The sequence below is a fragment of the Oncorhynchus clarkii genome, chromosome 13, assembly GCF_045791955.1.
Source record: "Oncorhynchus clarkii lewisi isolate Uvic-CL-2024 chromosome 13, UVic_Ocla_1.0, whole genome shotgun sequence".
Taxonomy (NCBI): domain Eukaryota; kingdom Metazoa; phylum Chordata; class Actinopteri; order Salmoniformes; family Salmonidae; genus Oncorhynchus; species Oncorhynchus clarkii.
The window spans coordinates 36,800,736-36,815,339 of record NC_092159.1 but is presented as its reverse complement, the minus strand read 5'-3'; the positions used below and the strand labels follow the sequence as shown (position 1 = coordinate 36,815,339).

The window sequence follows — 14,604 nt, the reverse complement described above, 5'->3', positions numbered from 1 at the left end:
TAGCCGGCCAATCTTTTGCTCACTCACACGTAGCACATTCGGTAAAAACCGTGCAGACACGGCTTGCTCAGAGCAGGACGATGTAGCGCGCGACGTATACGTCACTGTGATGTTGATGATTACATAAAACGTAATTATTACCCAATCATATAACATCTGTTGCGAGAATTACGTGATATTCTATCAATATAATATAACATTAACAATATTATTTCCATAGAGTTTAGACTGACGGTAGCGACTATTTATCAATTTCACTTCAGATGGCATAGATTATATCGGGAACGTGAGGGGCTTGGATTGGGGATACAAAACCACAAATTACAGTTAAAGAAATAACGAAAATTCGTCTCAGAGAGCAAGATAATCTACAGCTCGTATGTATCGTTTGGACACGAAAGCATCATAACCGAGAGATGTTTTGTAGCCTAGTCTCGTTGAATCTGCAGTGGGCAGTGAGGCAAGTGCCTAGTGTCTGACTGAGTATGGATCTAGCTGTGTTCAGCGTTTCAGTGGGAAGGCATAGAAGGAGGCACAGAATTCGTGCAAGGTGATTCCGCTGACCAGGGGCTATCTCGGGAACGGTGGCACAATCACAATCATGTGCTATAATGTTCACAGCAGTATAGCCTGTATTGGCTCTACATTTGGATATAATAAATCACACACAGGCACGCGCGCGCGCACACACACACACACACACACACACACACACACACGCGCTATAGATATAGGTGCAGAGCGGCAGTTAGTCCAGGCGTTTCCTCTGATATTTTATTGATCTCCAGACGTTGGGAGGTTGGGCTACGCCAAAAAAAGGCATGCATGCTTCGGGCCTCATATTGATTTGATTCCCTTGAGGATAGGAGACATTTGTTTTTCAATTAAACCTAGACAGACAAATTGCACAAATATATGACAGTGGCTATCCTCATGGCATATATCTAGTCACTGAATGTGTTGTAAACCAGTATGCATGTGGTTTTCCAATGCAGGGAAAAATGAAACCCTGGTGCAGATCCTGCCATTGCATGGTGTCGCCAAAGCGAACCCAATTGAACCCTATAGACGCATAGTTGGGAGAGAGCTAAAATTATGTCCTCCTCTGTCGAATTTGGGTCTAATACAAGCAATAATGTAAACTATACCCTATTATGGAGGCCAGTTATAAGAAAACGTACAATCTCATAATATGACCCCCCACCCCCACCGTAGTCGACCCCGTCCCACTCGTATAAAACGCTCTCCCCATCAACTATCTAGAAAAAGATAAATCCGATGGGTTGAGGCAATTCTGAACAAATATTTAGTTCTACCAAGGGTTGAATAAAAATCCTTAACGATGTTTGCAGGGATTGCTAGACTAGGAGCACTCTGGGCTAGGATAGCTTTCATCCACAGTATTTTACCACTATTCTGGGTAGCTGTCCATCCAATAAGCATTCATAAGCTTATATTGATTCGGGTTATTTCTAGCAGTAGACTATTTATGGTAGATGAGTTTGTTTTATATGCTTGCCTGCCTGCAATGCTAATAGCCCTATACTATTTTCTCAAATCACTGCATTTTAACGGACCTTTAATAGAGAAGTCATATTTTTATCATGCTTACATTACGTGTATGATCATCAGTGCACGCATGCGGGCACCACTAGGCTATTGACACTGATGGGAAGACACATTCGAATGCGTAAAATATAAATTAATAGCCTAAAGGTATCAGCCTCTGTATTTTTGGTAAGAACCGAAACCTCAGTGCACATATTTGTTATGTTTGCCGTGAGCTAGCGCTCAGCAAGGAGATGTCAGACGCTGACGCCCGATTGCGGTGAGGATTCGGAAGGGAGGAGAGAGTGGGACCAAGGGAGGAGGGCAGGAATGGTAGAAATATATAAGCTTACACTTCGTAGTTCTTGTGTACGATCCTTCATTGTTTCCCCGCCGTGCTGGCTAAAATATAATCGCCTGGGTTTTTCCGCCTCGTTGTCTTCTTATGTCTAAAGGTCCGACAATGTTATATTTTCTTCCAGTATTCAAATGAGGGGGTAGGCTATGAGTCTCTCCTGTGCGCTACCTTCTCTGTCTTTTTTCCCTTTTCTCTAGTCCCCCCTCTACGGTGCTTGTGCGTCCTCCTTGGCGGTGCAGTGTCGCCCCGCAGCGCGCTCCGACTCCAGCAAACGAATGCGATACGAGCGCGGTACTGATGCTGCAAAAAAAAAGAAGCGATGCGGAGGGATGGAACTCTGTGCGCACGCGTGGTCTCCATCTCTATCACTTTACCTGCTACCCCTCCCCCTCCGCCCTTTTTTCCCTTCGGTGTCTATCCGCAGCGCGTAATCGGTCGGCGCCCCATGCCAACACAGTGAACTGTAGTTTGTTTTCGGTGAATTAAAATAATTTGGTGAAATTCAGTCCCCAAGCATGGAGACTGGGTAGGGCAACGGAAACCCCAGCCACCCTTCCCAAAGGAGCGGTTTCCACAAGGGGCTCAGGGTGGTCTATAGTGGCAGGCAGAAGGAAGTGAGATAATCAGAGGATGAGGTGATGTTACCCCCATTAAACACGTTTTTATTTATTTATCGGAAGCCACCCACTTCAATGCACAAGTGCTCTATGTATGAGCTGTCCACCACAACCCGGCAAACGCCATCATAATGACTGGAATAGAAGTCAGCTGTAGGTTAAAAGGCAATGTAGCCTAATGATTTAGAGAATTCGATATCAGACTTGACTTTCTGCTTTAATGTTAGGCTACAGCAGACTGTTTTACTGATAGGCCTAGATTTTGAAAACCTTAACATAGTTGTATACTTTATTATTATTATTTTACAGTTATTAGATTGTAATACGTCTAGACCTGCATTATAATAGCCTATAACCCGAGGCAAATGCAATCAACATTGTTTCAATATTTCAGATATCTTTGTTTAATTAAATTAGAATAGGCTACCATGTTAGATTGCTTTATAAGTTTACATCTTGGGTCCAAGTTATCATGTTGTATACCGTATTCAGTGTCCTTTCCCCCCAAACCAACAGGAGGAGTCATATTACTAAACATAACATGAATATTGTCTCCATTTCCTCATATGAAGACTCAATTGATCGGAGTTGTGCACTCACATTCCATATTGACAGTATCCCTGAATGGCCCCTGACTGTTTGAGCATAGCCTACTGTAAAGAATAATCAATAATAGCTCCTAATATTATTCAATGCCTGTATTCAAGGAAATGTATGGACTTCATGTCCTAATAATGTACATTATATCCTCATTCACTGGAATCATTCGTCCAGCCCAGATGACCCGACCTGTGGCTTGGCATGGTCCAGTACTATCTGTAATACTCCTCAGTTTTAACTCTACAACCAATGTACAGTAACAGGTACTGGAGGTTAGACCGAAGTTATTAGGCTACCAATATTAAAATGGGAGAAATTCAAAAGGATAAACATATACTATCTACCAATTAATCAGTACCTACAGTTTGAAGTCAGAAGTTTACATACACTTAGGTTGGTGTCATTAAAAATAGTTTTTCAACCTCTCCACAAAATTCTTGTTAACAAACTATAGTTTTGGCAAGTCAGTTGGGACATCTACTTTGTGCATGACACAAGTAATTTTTCCAACAATTGTTTACAGACAGTTTATTTCACTTATCTATACTGCATCTTCACTTCACTGTACCACAATTCCAGTGGGTCAGAAGTTTACATACACTAAGTTGACTGTGCCTTTAAACAGATTGGAAAATTCCAGAAAATGATGTTATGGCGTCAGAATCTTCTGATAGGCTAATTTACATAATTCGAGTCAATTGGAGGTGTACCTGTGGATGCATTTCAAGGCCTAACTTCAAACTCAGTGCCTATTTGCTTGCGAACTTCAAACTCAGAAAAAAATGTAGACCTCCACAAGTCTGGTACATCCTTGGGAGCAATTTCCAAATGCCTGAAGGTACCACGTTCATCGGTACAAACAATAGTATGCAAGTATAAACACCATTGGACTAAGCAGCCGTCATACCGCTCAGGAAGGAGACGCGTTCTGTTTCTAGAGATGAGGGTACTTTGGTGCGAAAAGTGCAAATCAATCCCAGAACAACAGCAAAGGACCTTGTGAAGATGCTGGAGGAAACGGGTACAAAAGTATCTATATCCACAGTAAAACTAGTCCTATATTGACATAACCTGAAAGGCCGCACAGCAAGGAAGAAGACACCCGCCATAAAAAAAGCCAGACTACCCTTTGCAACTGCACATTGGGACAAAGATCATACTTTTTGGAGAAATGTCCTCTGGTCTGAGGAAACAAAAATAGAACTGTTTGGCCATTAATGGCAATCATTATTTTTGGAGGAAAAAGGTGGAGGTTTGCAAGCCGAAGAACACCAGCCCAACCGTGAAGCACGGGGGTGGCAGCATCATGTTGTGGGGGTGCTTTGCTGCAGGAGAGACTGGGGCACTTCACAAAATAGATGGTATCATGAGGATGGAAAATTATGTGGATATATTGAAGCAACATCTCAAGACATCAGTCAGGTTAAAGTGGTCGCAAATCAGTCTTCCAAATGGACAATGACCCCAAGCATACTTCTAAAGTTGTGGCAGAATGACTTAAGGACAACAGAGTCAAGGTATTGGAGTGGCCATCACAAAGCCCTGACCTCAATCCTATAGAAAATGTGTGGGCAGAACTGAAAAAGCGTGTGTGAGCAAGGAGGCCTACAAACCTGACTCAGTTACACCAGCTCTGTCAGGAGGAATGGGCCAAAATTCACCCAACTTATTGTGGGAAGCTTGTGGAAGGCTACCCAAAATGTTTGCCCCAAGTTAAACAATTGAAAGGCAATGCTACCAAATACTAATTGAGAATACGTACACTTCTGACCCACTGGGAATGTGATGAAATAAATAAAATCTGAAATAAATCCTTCTCTCTACTATTATTCTGACATTTCACATTCTTAAAATAAAGTGATGATCCTAACTGACCTAAAACGAGGAATTTTTACTAGGATTGAATGTCAGGAATTGTGAAAAACTGAGTTTAAATGTATTTGGCTAAGGTGGATGTAAACTTCCGACTTCAGCTGTATGTCATGCAGTGCCATCTTATATCCAGTAAGATTACTAATAAATTGGGCCACGGTGCAGAGTCATTTCAAATAAGGATTTTAGGATTGTGATATACTCACGCTCTACTCAAATTTCCTTGGACATTATGATGCCCAGTGACAAACCAAAAGTATTGTATTGTATAACCCACCTTGATGTCTTCCATTTAGCTAGCATAGAGTAGAAAGAAAAAAGCAGTGATGAGGCAGGGTTAAAACACAGCCGATAGAGTTGGGGTTCATCTCACTAAAAAGGGGGTATACAGTGAGGGAAAAAAGGATTTGATCCCCTGCTGATTTTGTACGTTTGCCCACTGACAAAGAAATTATCAGTCTATAATTTTAATGGTAGGTTTATTTGAACAGTGAGAGACGGAATAACAACAAAAATCCAGAAAAACGCATGTCAAAAATGTTATAAATTGATTTGCATTTTAATGAGAGAAGTAAGTATTTGACCCCTCTGCAAAACATGACTTGGTGGCAAAACCCTTGTTGGCAATCACAGAAGTCAGACGTTTCTTGTAGTTGGCCACCAGGTTTGCACACATCTCATGAGGGATTTTGTCCCACTCCTCTTTGCAGATCTTCTCCAAGTCATTAAGGTTTCGAGACTGACGTTTGGCAACTCGAACCTTCAGCTCCCTCCACAGATTTTCTCTGTGATTAAGGTCTGGAGACTGGCTAGGCCACTCCAGGACCTTAATGTGCTTCTTCTTGAGCCACTCCTTTGTTGCCTTGGCCGTGTGTTTGGGGTCATTGTCATGCTGGAATACCCATCCACGACCCATTTTCAATGCCCTGGCTGAGGGAAGGAGGTTCTCACACAAGATTTGATGGTACATGGCCCTGTCCATCATCCCTGTGATGCGGTGAAGTTATCCTGTCCCCTTAGCAGAAAAACAGCCCCAAAGCATGATGTTTTCACCTCAATGTTTGATGGTGGGGATGGTGTTCTTGGGGTCATAGGCAGCATTCCTCCTCCTCCAAACACAGCAAGTTGAGTTGATGCGAAAGAGCTCCATTTTTGTCTCATCTGACCAAAACACTTTCACCCAGTTGTCCTCTGAATCATTCAGATGTTCATTGGCAAACTTCAGACGGGCATGTATATGTGCTTTCTTGAGCAGGGGGACCTTGCGGGCGCTGCAGGATTTCAGTCCTTCACGGCGTAGTGTGTTACCAATTGTTTTCTTGGTGACTATGGTCCCAGCTGCCTTGAGATCATTGACAAGATCCTCCCGTGTAGTTTTGGGCTGATTCCTGACCGTTCTCATGATCATTGCAACTCGACGAGGTGAGATCTTGCATGGAGCCCCAGGCCGAGGGAGATGGACAGTTCTTTTGTGTTTCTTCCATTTGCGAATAATCGCACCAACTGTTGTCACCTTCTCACCAAGCTGCTTGGCGATGGTCTTGTAGCCCATTCCAGCCTTGTGTAGGTCTACAATCTTGTCCCTGACATCCTTGGAGAGTTCTTTGGTCTTGGCCATGGTGGAGAGTTTGGAATCTGATTGATTGATTGCTTCTGTGGACAGGTGTCTTTTATACTGGTAACAAACTGAGATTAGGAGCACTCCCTTTAAGAGTGTTCTCCTAATCTCAGTTTGTTACCTGTATAAAAGACACCTGGGAGCCAGAAATCTTTCTGATTGAGAGGGGGTCAAATACTTATTTCCCTCATTAAAATGCAAATCATTTGATAAAAAATTTTGACATGCGTTTTTCTGGATTTTTTTTGTTGTTATTCTGTCTCTCACTGTTCAAATAAACGTACCATTAAAATTATAGACTGATAATTTCTTTGTCAGTGGGCAAACGTACAAAATCAGCAGGGGATCAAATACTTTCCCCCCCCTCACTGTATCCTGAAGGAGGAGTCATTACATGTCACATTCTGTATGCCTGATTCACACTATACGGCCGACCTGAACTATAGGGCCGACTCTGATAATTTATTTTCACATAGTCCTGAAGCGTTACAGTAACTATGGTGGATGCGTAACCAGTTCAGCCCAGTGGACCTTGGCTTGGCTCGGCACAGTTTGGCTGAGTAGTGTGAAGTAGATACAGTAATGAAATCCCATTGTGCACATTGCTTGTTTTAACTGATGCCATCTCGGTAACCTGTTCTTATCACTTCTAAGAAGTTCCTGGCTGTCCTCACAAAACCAGGCCTGCTGAAAAGGACTCGGAGTTAAGGCCTAGAATTGAAATAAAAACCCATGATCTGGAGGTAGTTAAGATTACACATGATTATACTCTAACCCTAACCCTAACACCACAAATATCTCTGGCAGTTTAAGTGCTCCCTTCAAAAAGTCATAAAAACATTTTACTCCAGGAATTCATCTTGAGAGGTGATTATCCTTTTCCAAATAATCAGCCATTAGAATTAGAATTCTAAACTGTCATCACAAAATCCTTGAATTTCATGTGAACACATGAGCTTATGTGAAGTTAATGTGGTAACATGTGGCAACATATAAAACAACATGTGATAACATGAAGCTGCACATGTGAAAACGTGATCACATGTGAAGTGTTCCAAAAACATGTTTTCACATGATTTCACATGTGACATTTCATGTGAAATCATGTGATTTGTACACGTGTGAAATATTTTTGTTTCTCTGTAAAGGCATTCAGGGCCAAAACCCTACTGTAATATGTTAAATCCATGAATAACTTGAATTCTCATGTCTACCAGTGACCCAAATAACATGGTTTACATGTCTGGGTTAACGCGTGTAAATTCAGCCCACAGGTAGGATTCAGCCCACACGTATCAAATGATTCAGTAGTTCAATAATTATTGGCACCATGATAGGCCTACTCAATTTATTGAATGACAGTACAAGCAGAAAAAAGAAAATTCAATGATCAAATGTAATTTTCATTAACAAAGTTTAAACAAATGTGAAAGGAAAATAACATAATTATACAAAAAAAAAGAATAAATACAGTGAAAACTAAATGTAAGTGACGTACTGTAAGTAAACCACATTTGCTTTCTCAGCTGTTGCCAAGCCAGTTGAGGAATGTGGTCATATTTCTGTTACCTTCGTCTAATGCGGAGTATGCGTCCCAAATGGCACCCTATTCCCTATATAGTGCACTACTTTTGACCAGAGCCCTATGGGACCTGGTATAAGGTAATGCACTATAAATGGAATAGGATGCCATTTGCAACCATCCAGAGTGATGCATCCAGACTCATTGGTCTCACCCACTTCATCTGGGTGGTAATGAATCAGCAAAAGCACTTGGGTAATGCTCCCCTTCAAGCAGGCCTCAAGTAGACCTAAAATCCCTCCTTTCGCATGACTTTGAATACGTTTTTTTTTCGTGTGTCGCGGTTATACGAGTAATACTGAAACCCCAACTATTTGGATGTATCAGACATTACATAGAATTGTTGAAAAAAAATGGGTCAATATTGAGAAATAATTTTGTTTTGTGACAGAAAGAAAAACGATACGAATGTAGAGGCAACCCTGAAGCAATGAATCATTTTATCGCCTTGGAAAGGAAAGACCGAGCTTCTCAAAGCAAGCTAATTGGTTGACCTATAGATTTAATGAATATTTTTGAACTGATTTACCATTAGCCTCATGTAACAAAGGTGAAGCAGCAGAGAGAGAACTGCAAAGGACCGTCTGTGTGTTGTTGCGGCCTTATGCTCCACAGGGAGTGAAGAGGAGTAAATAGTCCTATGTGGCTCAGATGGCAAGAGTATTGGTTAGAAGGTTGTGGGTTGGATTCCCGCTGGTGGTCACATACTCTGAAATATATGCACTTTTGGATAAAAAACATCTGCTAAATGGCATATATTATTATTATATTGTAATTAAGTAAGTCATTTAACATGAAGGGCACCGGTCCTGTTCCGTTTACTGTGGGAACCCTGGAAGAGGGTGGGTAACGTCTCGGTCTATCTGTCCCAGTCATGGACATAACTCAGCCTACCCTGGGACCCAGGCGAGGGGGCATACTGATCACAGAAGGATGGGGCTGCAAACTACAGACAGGGACACAAAAATTGTACCGTGTTTCAACTTGAAACTTTGGTTGACGTTCATGCCCCTTTGAGGGGTTATGGAGCCCTTTCCTAGCAGGTCATCGTTCCATCTGTGGTCGCGGTCCCACACCTCAAAGTTCAAGGCTCTGTTAGGGAACACAGAGAGTGGGTGAATGAGAGAGAGCACTCTAAGTAAGAGCAGTGGTAATACACAAAATATTCACAATGCTGTCTAAAAAAAGTTTTTTCTAAATGTATCTTTTTTTTTTTTATTACTCTTACAAGGTTTTATAGAATAGGGAGCATAATTAGCAAACTGGAAACTACCCTGGAGATCCCACCGACAAAGACACAGAGAGCCCAAAACACCCTTAACATATGTCTTGCTGCTCCACTTATTCCTTTGTACCGGAAGCCTATACATAGTAACCCTCAAGAGACGGATCTGACTATTTAACATAAAAATTGGAGAAAAAAAACTCACTGTCTACTTTTCAAATCCACCGTTCCATACTGAATCCTGTAGTTCCAGTAGGGGAAGTCATTGTTCCAGATCACAGGAGTGGAACTGCTTTGCTTTCCGTAGAAGACCTTGACGTAGCCATCTGTCTTAGATACGTTGTCGCCCCAGAGCCCCGTACCTCGGACCACCGTCACATTCATCCTGGCCACGCCCGGTTTACCGGGGCAGCAGTTGGAGTCCACTTCCTGTGACCGCTACACTTACAGATGCAGTCTTTGTTGCGTCTCCCCATCTTGCAAGCAGAAGGGCAGGAGGTGGACACAGCGTACTTCTGGATGTAGTCTCTGACGGCATTGTGCAGGTTGGTCTTAAGGATGGGGTTGTCTCTGGCCAGGAAGTGCAAGGAGCTAAGCTGGTAAGAGACCACACCAGGGACCTTCTTCAGGGACTTCTGCCAGGTTTTATAGTCAGACTTAATGTCAGAGTTGAAGAGGATGTCCACAACCTCAACGTTGCCGCCCTGCACTTCAGTGATGCCGTCCGAGAAGGTGGCTCCGAAGCTTACGCCTGTCTTCAGTTTTTTGCTCTGGGACTTAATTGGTCTCGGCGCTGATCGTGACACCCTTGATGGCGCCACTGGCTTCCACCCCCAGACAGTTGCTGACAGAATGGAGGGAGAGGCCGCTCATGGCAATCTCACAGGTGCGTATGGCTGTGGTGGAGTGCACCCAGCCCCCAAAGTTCACCTTGTGGATGTAGTGGGTGCCATAGATAGAGATGAAGTGGCTGTAGGCAGGGCCGGTCTTGTGAGTGTACATGCTGGGGAGTTTTTTTTTAGGGAGTCCTGAAACTCCTGGCTCAGGGGAGGTTGGGTTCAGAGGCGGAAGCTAAGGACAGGGAGAGAGGTATGATGAATGAAAACAACTTCAACAACATGGAGAACACTGTTTTTTTCCAGACAAAATCTATATAAATTGCTGTTGGCTTTATTGTTGTTGCTTTAGACGGCATTCATTTACATCCTATGGCACTAAATGAAAAACCTTGACTCACGTGTAGTATTTGCATTTGAATTTATGGCTGGCGAAAGAGAACGTGTCTCTGGCGAACATGGCAGTTTTGGAGTGTGCGCCTCCAACAGCAACCCCCGCAATGGCCTTGATTCCCAGGCCAGCCTTCCAGCTGACGCTGGCAGAGTTAGTGGTCTCCTTCAGAACGGAGCTGCTCGACTCATACATCTGGCTGCTGAGGCTCCGACGACACGTCACCTTTGTGCTCCAGTCCAGTACGGAGAGCGGTAACTTCTGGACCTGGCTGTCCACCAGAGTGTTGGTGCACAGGGTGCAGTTACCGTCGTGTCCACCCACCATGAACTTCCGCACATCCACCACAAAGGTGCCGGAGGTCTGCATCTTGACGATGTCAAAACCCTCTCCGGCCAGGTTGTGACCGGGTGACGAACGGAGCCTTCTGGCGGTCGGTGAAGGAGCCAGTGTGGCAGCTGTGACAAACAGGGAGGAAGAGGAGGAGGAAGAGTAGAAGGTTGACAGGCATTGCAGGTGCTGGGAAGAGAGAAAATTGACAAACGTGGTGTGACAAAGGCAGGGGATAGACAGAAATAATTTAATGAGGGATTTATGAAATAAAGTTATTATAAGATTTTGCAATTGCCATCCCACTGGGCAAAGATGTCACATCAACATCACAACAATGGATGTATTTTCTACATTTGGGTGTAATATTAAAGGACAGAATTTTTTTTTTTTTAGACGTCTCAGGTCACTGTGAAATCCACACGGAAGTTCGTTCAGGCATTCCGAGATTTGTATTTCCCACATTGCCTTGAAAAGGTCACTAAAAAGTGAATGAATTGGAAAACAATATAACATAGATCATACATTGGATATAAGAGGAGTTACTGATGCAAACATCTTGGATTCAGATCTAAATCCAAGCAAAGAAAACTGGTTGACATTTAATGGGAAGATTTTGCTGTACATATGAGAGAATCATTTTGATAAAGTATATCTTAAAAAAAGAAAAAAGCTGATTTGAGGAACAAACAAATTATTATTTGATTTACTGAGCCTCCATCATATCCTAAAGAGGACTTTTTACTTAAAAGATAAATAACGATTTTGTTTTGTTTTCTATCTCTCAATTCCTCCATACTGTGCAACAATGATTACAGTATTCATACTCTTCACCGACTGAATGGCTCTCTCATTTGAACTGTCTTTGAGAATCCAAATAACTAAACCTTATATTAGGCAGAGTGTCCTTTTGGACCCTCGAGCTCTTTCAATTCTTTGGATTGTGAGTAGTTCTCTTATTGACTGTTGGAAAATTATCAAGTGAGTTAACAATCGATCATGGGTTCACAATAGTGACTATATGACTATCATGTCGATGAAGAAAAGAGATCTGAATTTCATTTAGAATATGCACATTGATCATCAAGTGATGATTCATAAAATATGCACATTGAGTGGCAGTGAAACAACAATAGTGAGTTTTCGACAAGAGGAATGCAATCAAATGATTTGGACTCACCTTACGCAGAGACGTTGGTATTTCGAGGTGAAATACATTGGATAGGACAACAGTAAACCTATCTTTATATACCAACACACAGTGTGTCAAATGGGGAGTGGCTAAAAGAGATACACCCATTTATGGAGTAGTCTGTGCCAAACCAAACAACCAACCAAGCACAAACTCTCATACACACACACAACCTTTCTAACACCCAACTATACCCATACACACAACACAAATACAAGGGACAGGCATACTTAATAACAAAAACGTTGACTTCGCTGCTTAATTTAGCCTTATTTAGTTTGACAATTCCCCATTGACAGACCAGTAAAATAGTTCTCACACACACTTGTTCCCTCCAACTGCATATTGGCACTTTAATGTTGTGTCTGAAGTGAACTTGGGCAAATACTGTAGACATTTTAGACAGATTGTCCTGTATGTGTGACAAATGTATTCCAGCACATTGTTTAGTACACACACACAAACATGTCATACAACTTTGTATTAACATGTGTTACTATTATAATGTGTTACTATTATAAATGTGTTACATGAATTACGCAACTAGCATACAGAAAATGTATTGAATATGGCTCTCAACATTGATTTCAGAAACAGGGTTTGTTGAGCAGCAGATAATTCCTTGAGTCATTTTCACTCATGGTGCATTTCCCAATGAGGATTTACCCCAGTGTTTTACTTAAAAGGCTCAGACTTTTCTGTTTTCATCTACATGTGATGTCCCCCATGTCTCACTGGGCCATGGCTCCAGGGGACCTGCTCTATCTTGGAGCCAAGGCAAGGCTCTGGTTAGTTTTTAGCTGGCTCCCGAGTTGCGCAGCAGTCTAAGACTGCTTCTCTGTGCTAGAGGCATCACTACAGATCCTGGTTCGATTCCAGACTGTATCCCCACCGGCTGTGATTGGGAGTCCCGTAGGGCGGTGCACAAATGGCCCAGTGTCGTCCGGGTTAGGGTTTGGCCGGGGTAGGCCGTCATTGTAAATAAGAATTTGTTTTTAACTGACTTGCCTAGTTAAATAAAGGTTAAATAAAAAATGACATGACAATGGCTAACTGTGAACGTTTACACCTTCTCACAAAGCAACAGTCTTGCGTGATGCAGTTGTTGATTCTGCTCACCACAAGTCTTAAGGATCACACTCCTGATGGAACCAAAATAACACTAGAGCTCACATTAACGTAAAACACTGGCAGTCCACTGCTGTGGGGGTAAGTCTCAATGGAAAAGCACCATTAGTGATGGGGGTACAACTTGTTTTCAGAGAAATAACATTTCCATCGGCTCATTATAGCAGCTATCACAGCTGGTACAGTAGAGATCGGAATTTTATTGTTAGATTCCAAAACGGTTGTTTTGTTTATTTAGTAGGCCTAGTTGTGTAGTTGTAGTAGTAGTGGTAGTATTAGTTGTATGGGTATGGGTATGTTTGTAAGAGTGTAACTGTGTGTGTGAGAATTTGCATGTGTGTGTGTACAGAGCAGCCTCAGAGGTCTTGAAAGGAAAGAAGACAAATAGATGACTCAGCAGAAAAGTTGGAAAAAGTCACACCTCTCAAATGGCTCTGCCGAGACGGCACATTCTCTTATAACACAAAGAGGAACATAGTTCCCTTTTCTTTTTTTTATAGCAACTCAGTCAAAATAAGCTTCTTCTGCTTGTCTTTACTTCTCAATTCATTCCAAAAAGTTGGTCAACGGACAAATTGCCTGCCAGCATGGTTTTTGCTGAGCATGCTGCAATAAGTGTTGCATGTTACTGTCTGCTTGGTCTGGTTTGAACGAGGGAGTGGGTTTCCATGTTTCCATGTCCGTCTACTGTATTCTGTCTGTTGCAGTAGTGGTTATTCGTATGTAGCATAGTGAAATGGGTTGTTCAATCCTTTAGTTGGGGGGGGGGGGGGGGGCTTGTCAGGTTCTATGATGATACAAGACTGTTGATTGAAGACCTCAAAGACTTCCAAATGTACAGTCTATAAGCTCAATTCAAATTCAGACCACAATGTTGTAAGCACTTCAAAATACAAACTACATATGCACCACAGCCCTTGTCATGGAACTAATTAACGCTACATTTTTCACACAGGAGAATCCTCTAACCGTCTGAGCAGCTAGAGGAAATCCCAGATACTTACATGGCTTGAGATATAACCTCAGCAGATTTACAATAAATATGTATATTTATAAAAGTACATATTTTTGTTAAATGTGCTGTAATTAAAGGTAAATTATGTTTCATGTGAGGAATTGTACTTAGTTACAGATTAAACCGAGATCCGAATTTGACATGTAACCATGCAGGCCTCTGAGAGATCAAATTATGTTCAGTCTAACCGGCAGGATGTGGAGGCATAAGGGGACTGATGACAGACATATAGATTTACTGTTTCAGTTTCAGGCGGAAGCCAAGCCATCAAACAATGTCACAGAATTCCAAA

General features: G+C 42.2%; 1 pseudogene; it reads right to left on the bottom strand.

Moving 5' to 3' along the window:
* Positions 1-9,054: 9,054 nt before the first annotated feature.
* LOC139423923 (perforin-1-like) lies at positions 9,055-11,158 on the bottom strand (annotated as a pseudogene).
* Between the last annotated feature and the right edge of the window lie 3,446 nt (positions 11,159-14,604).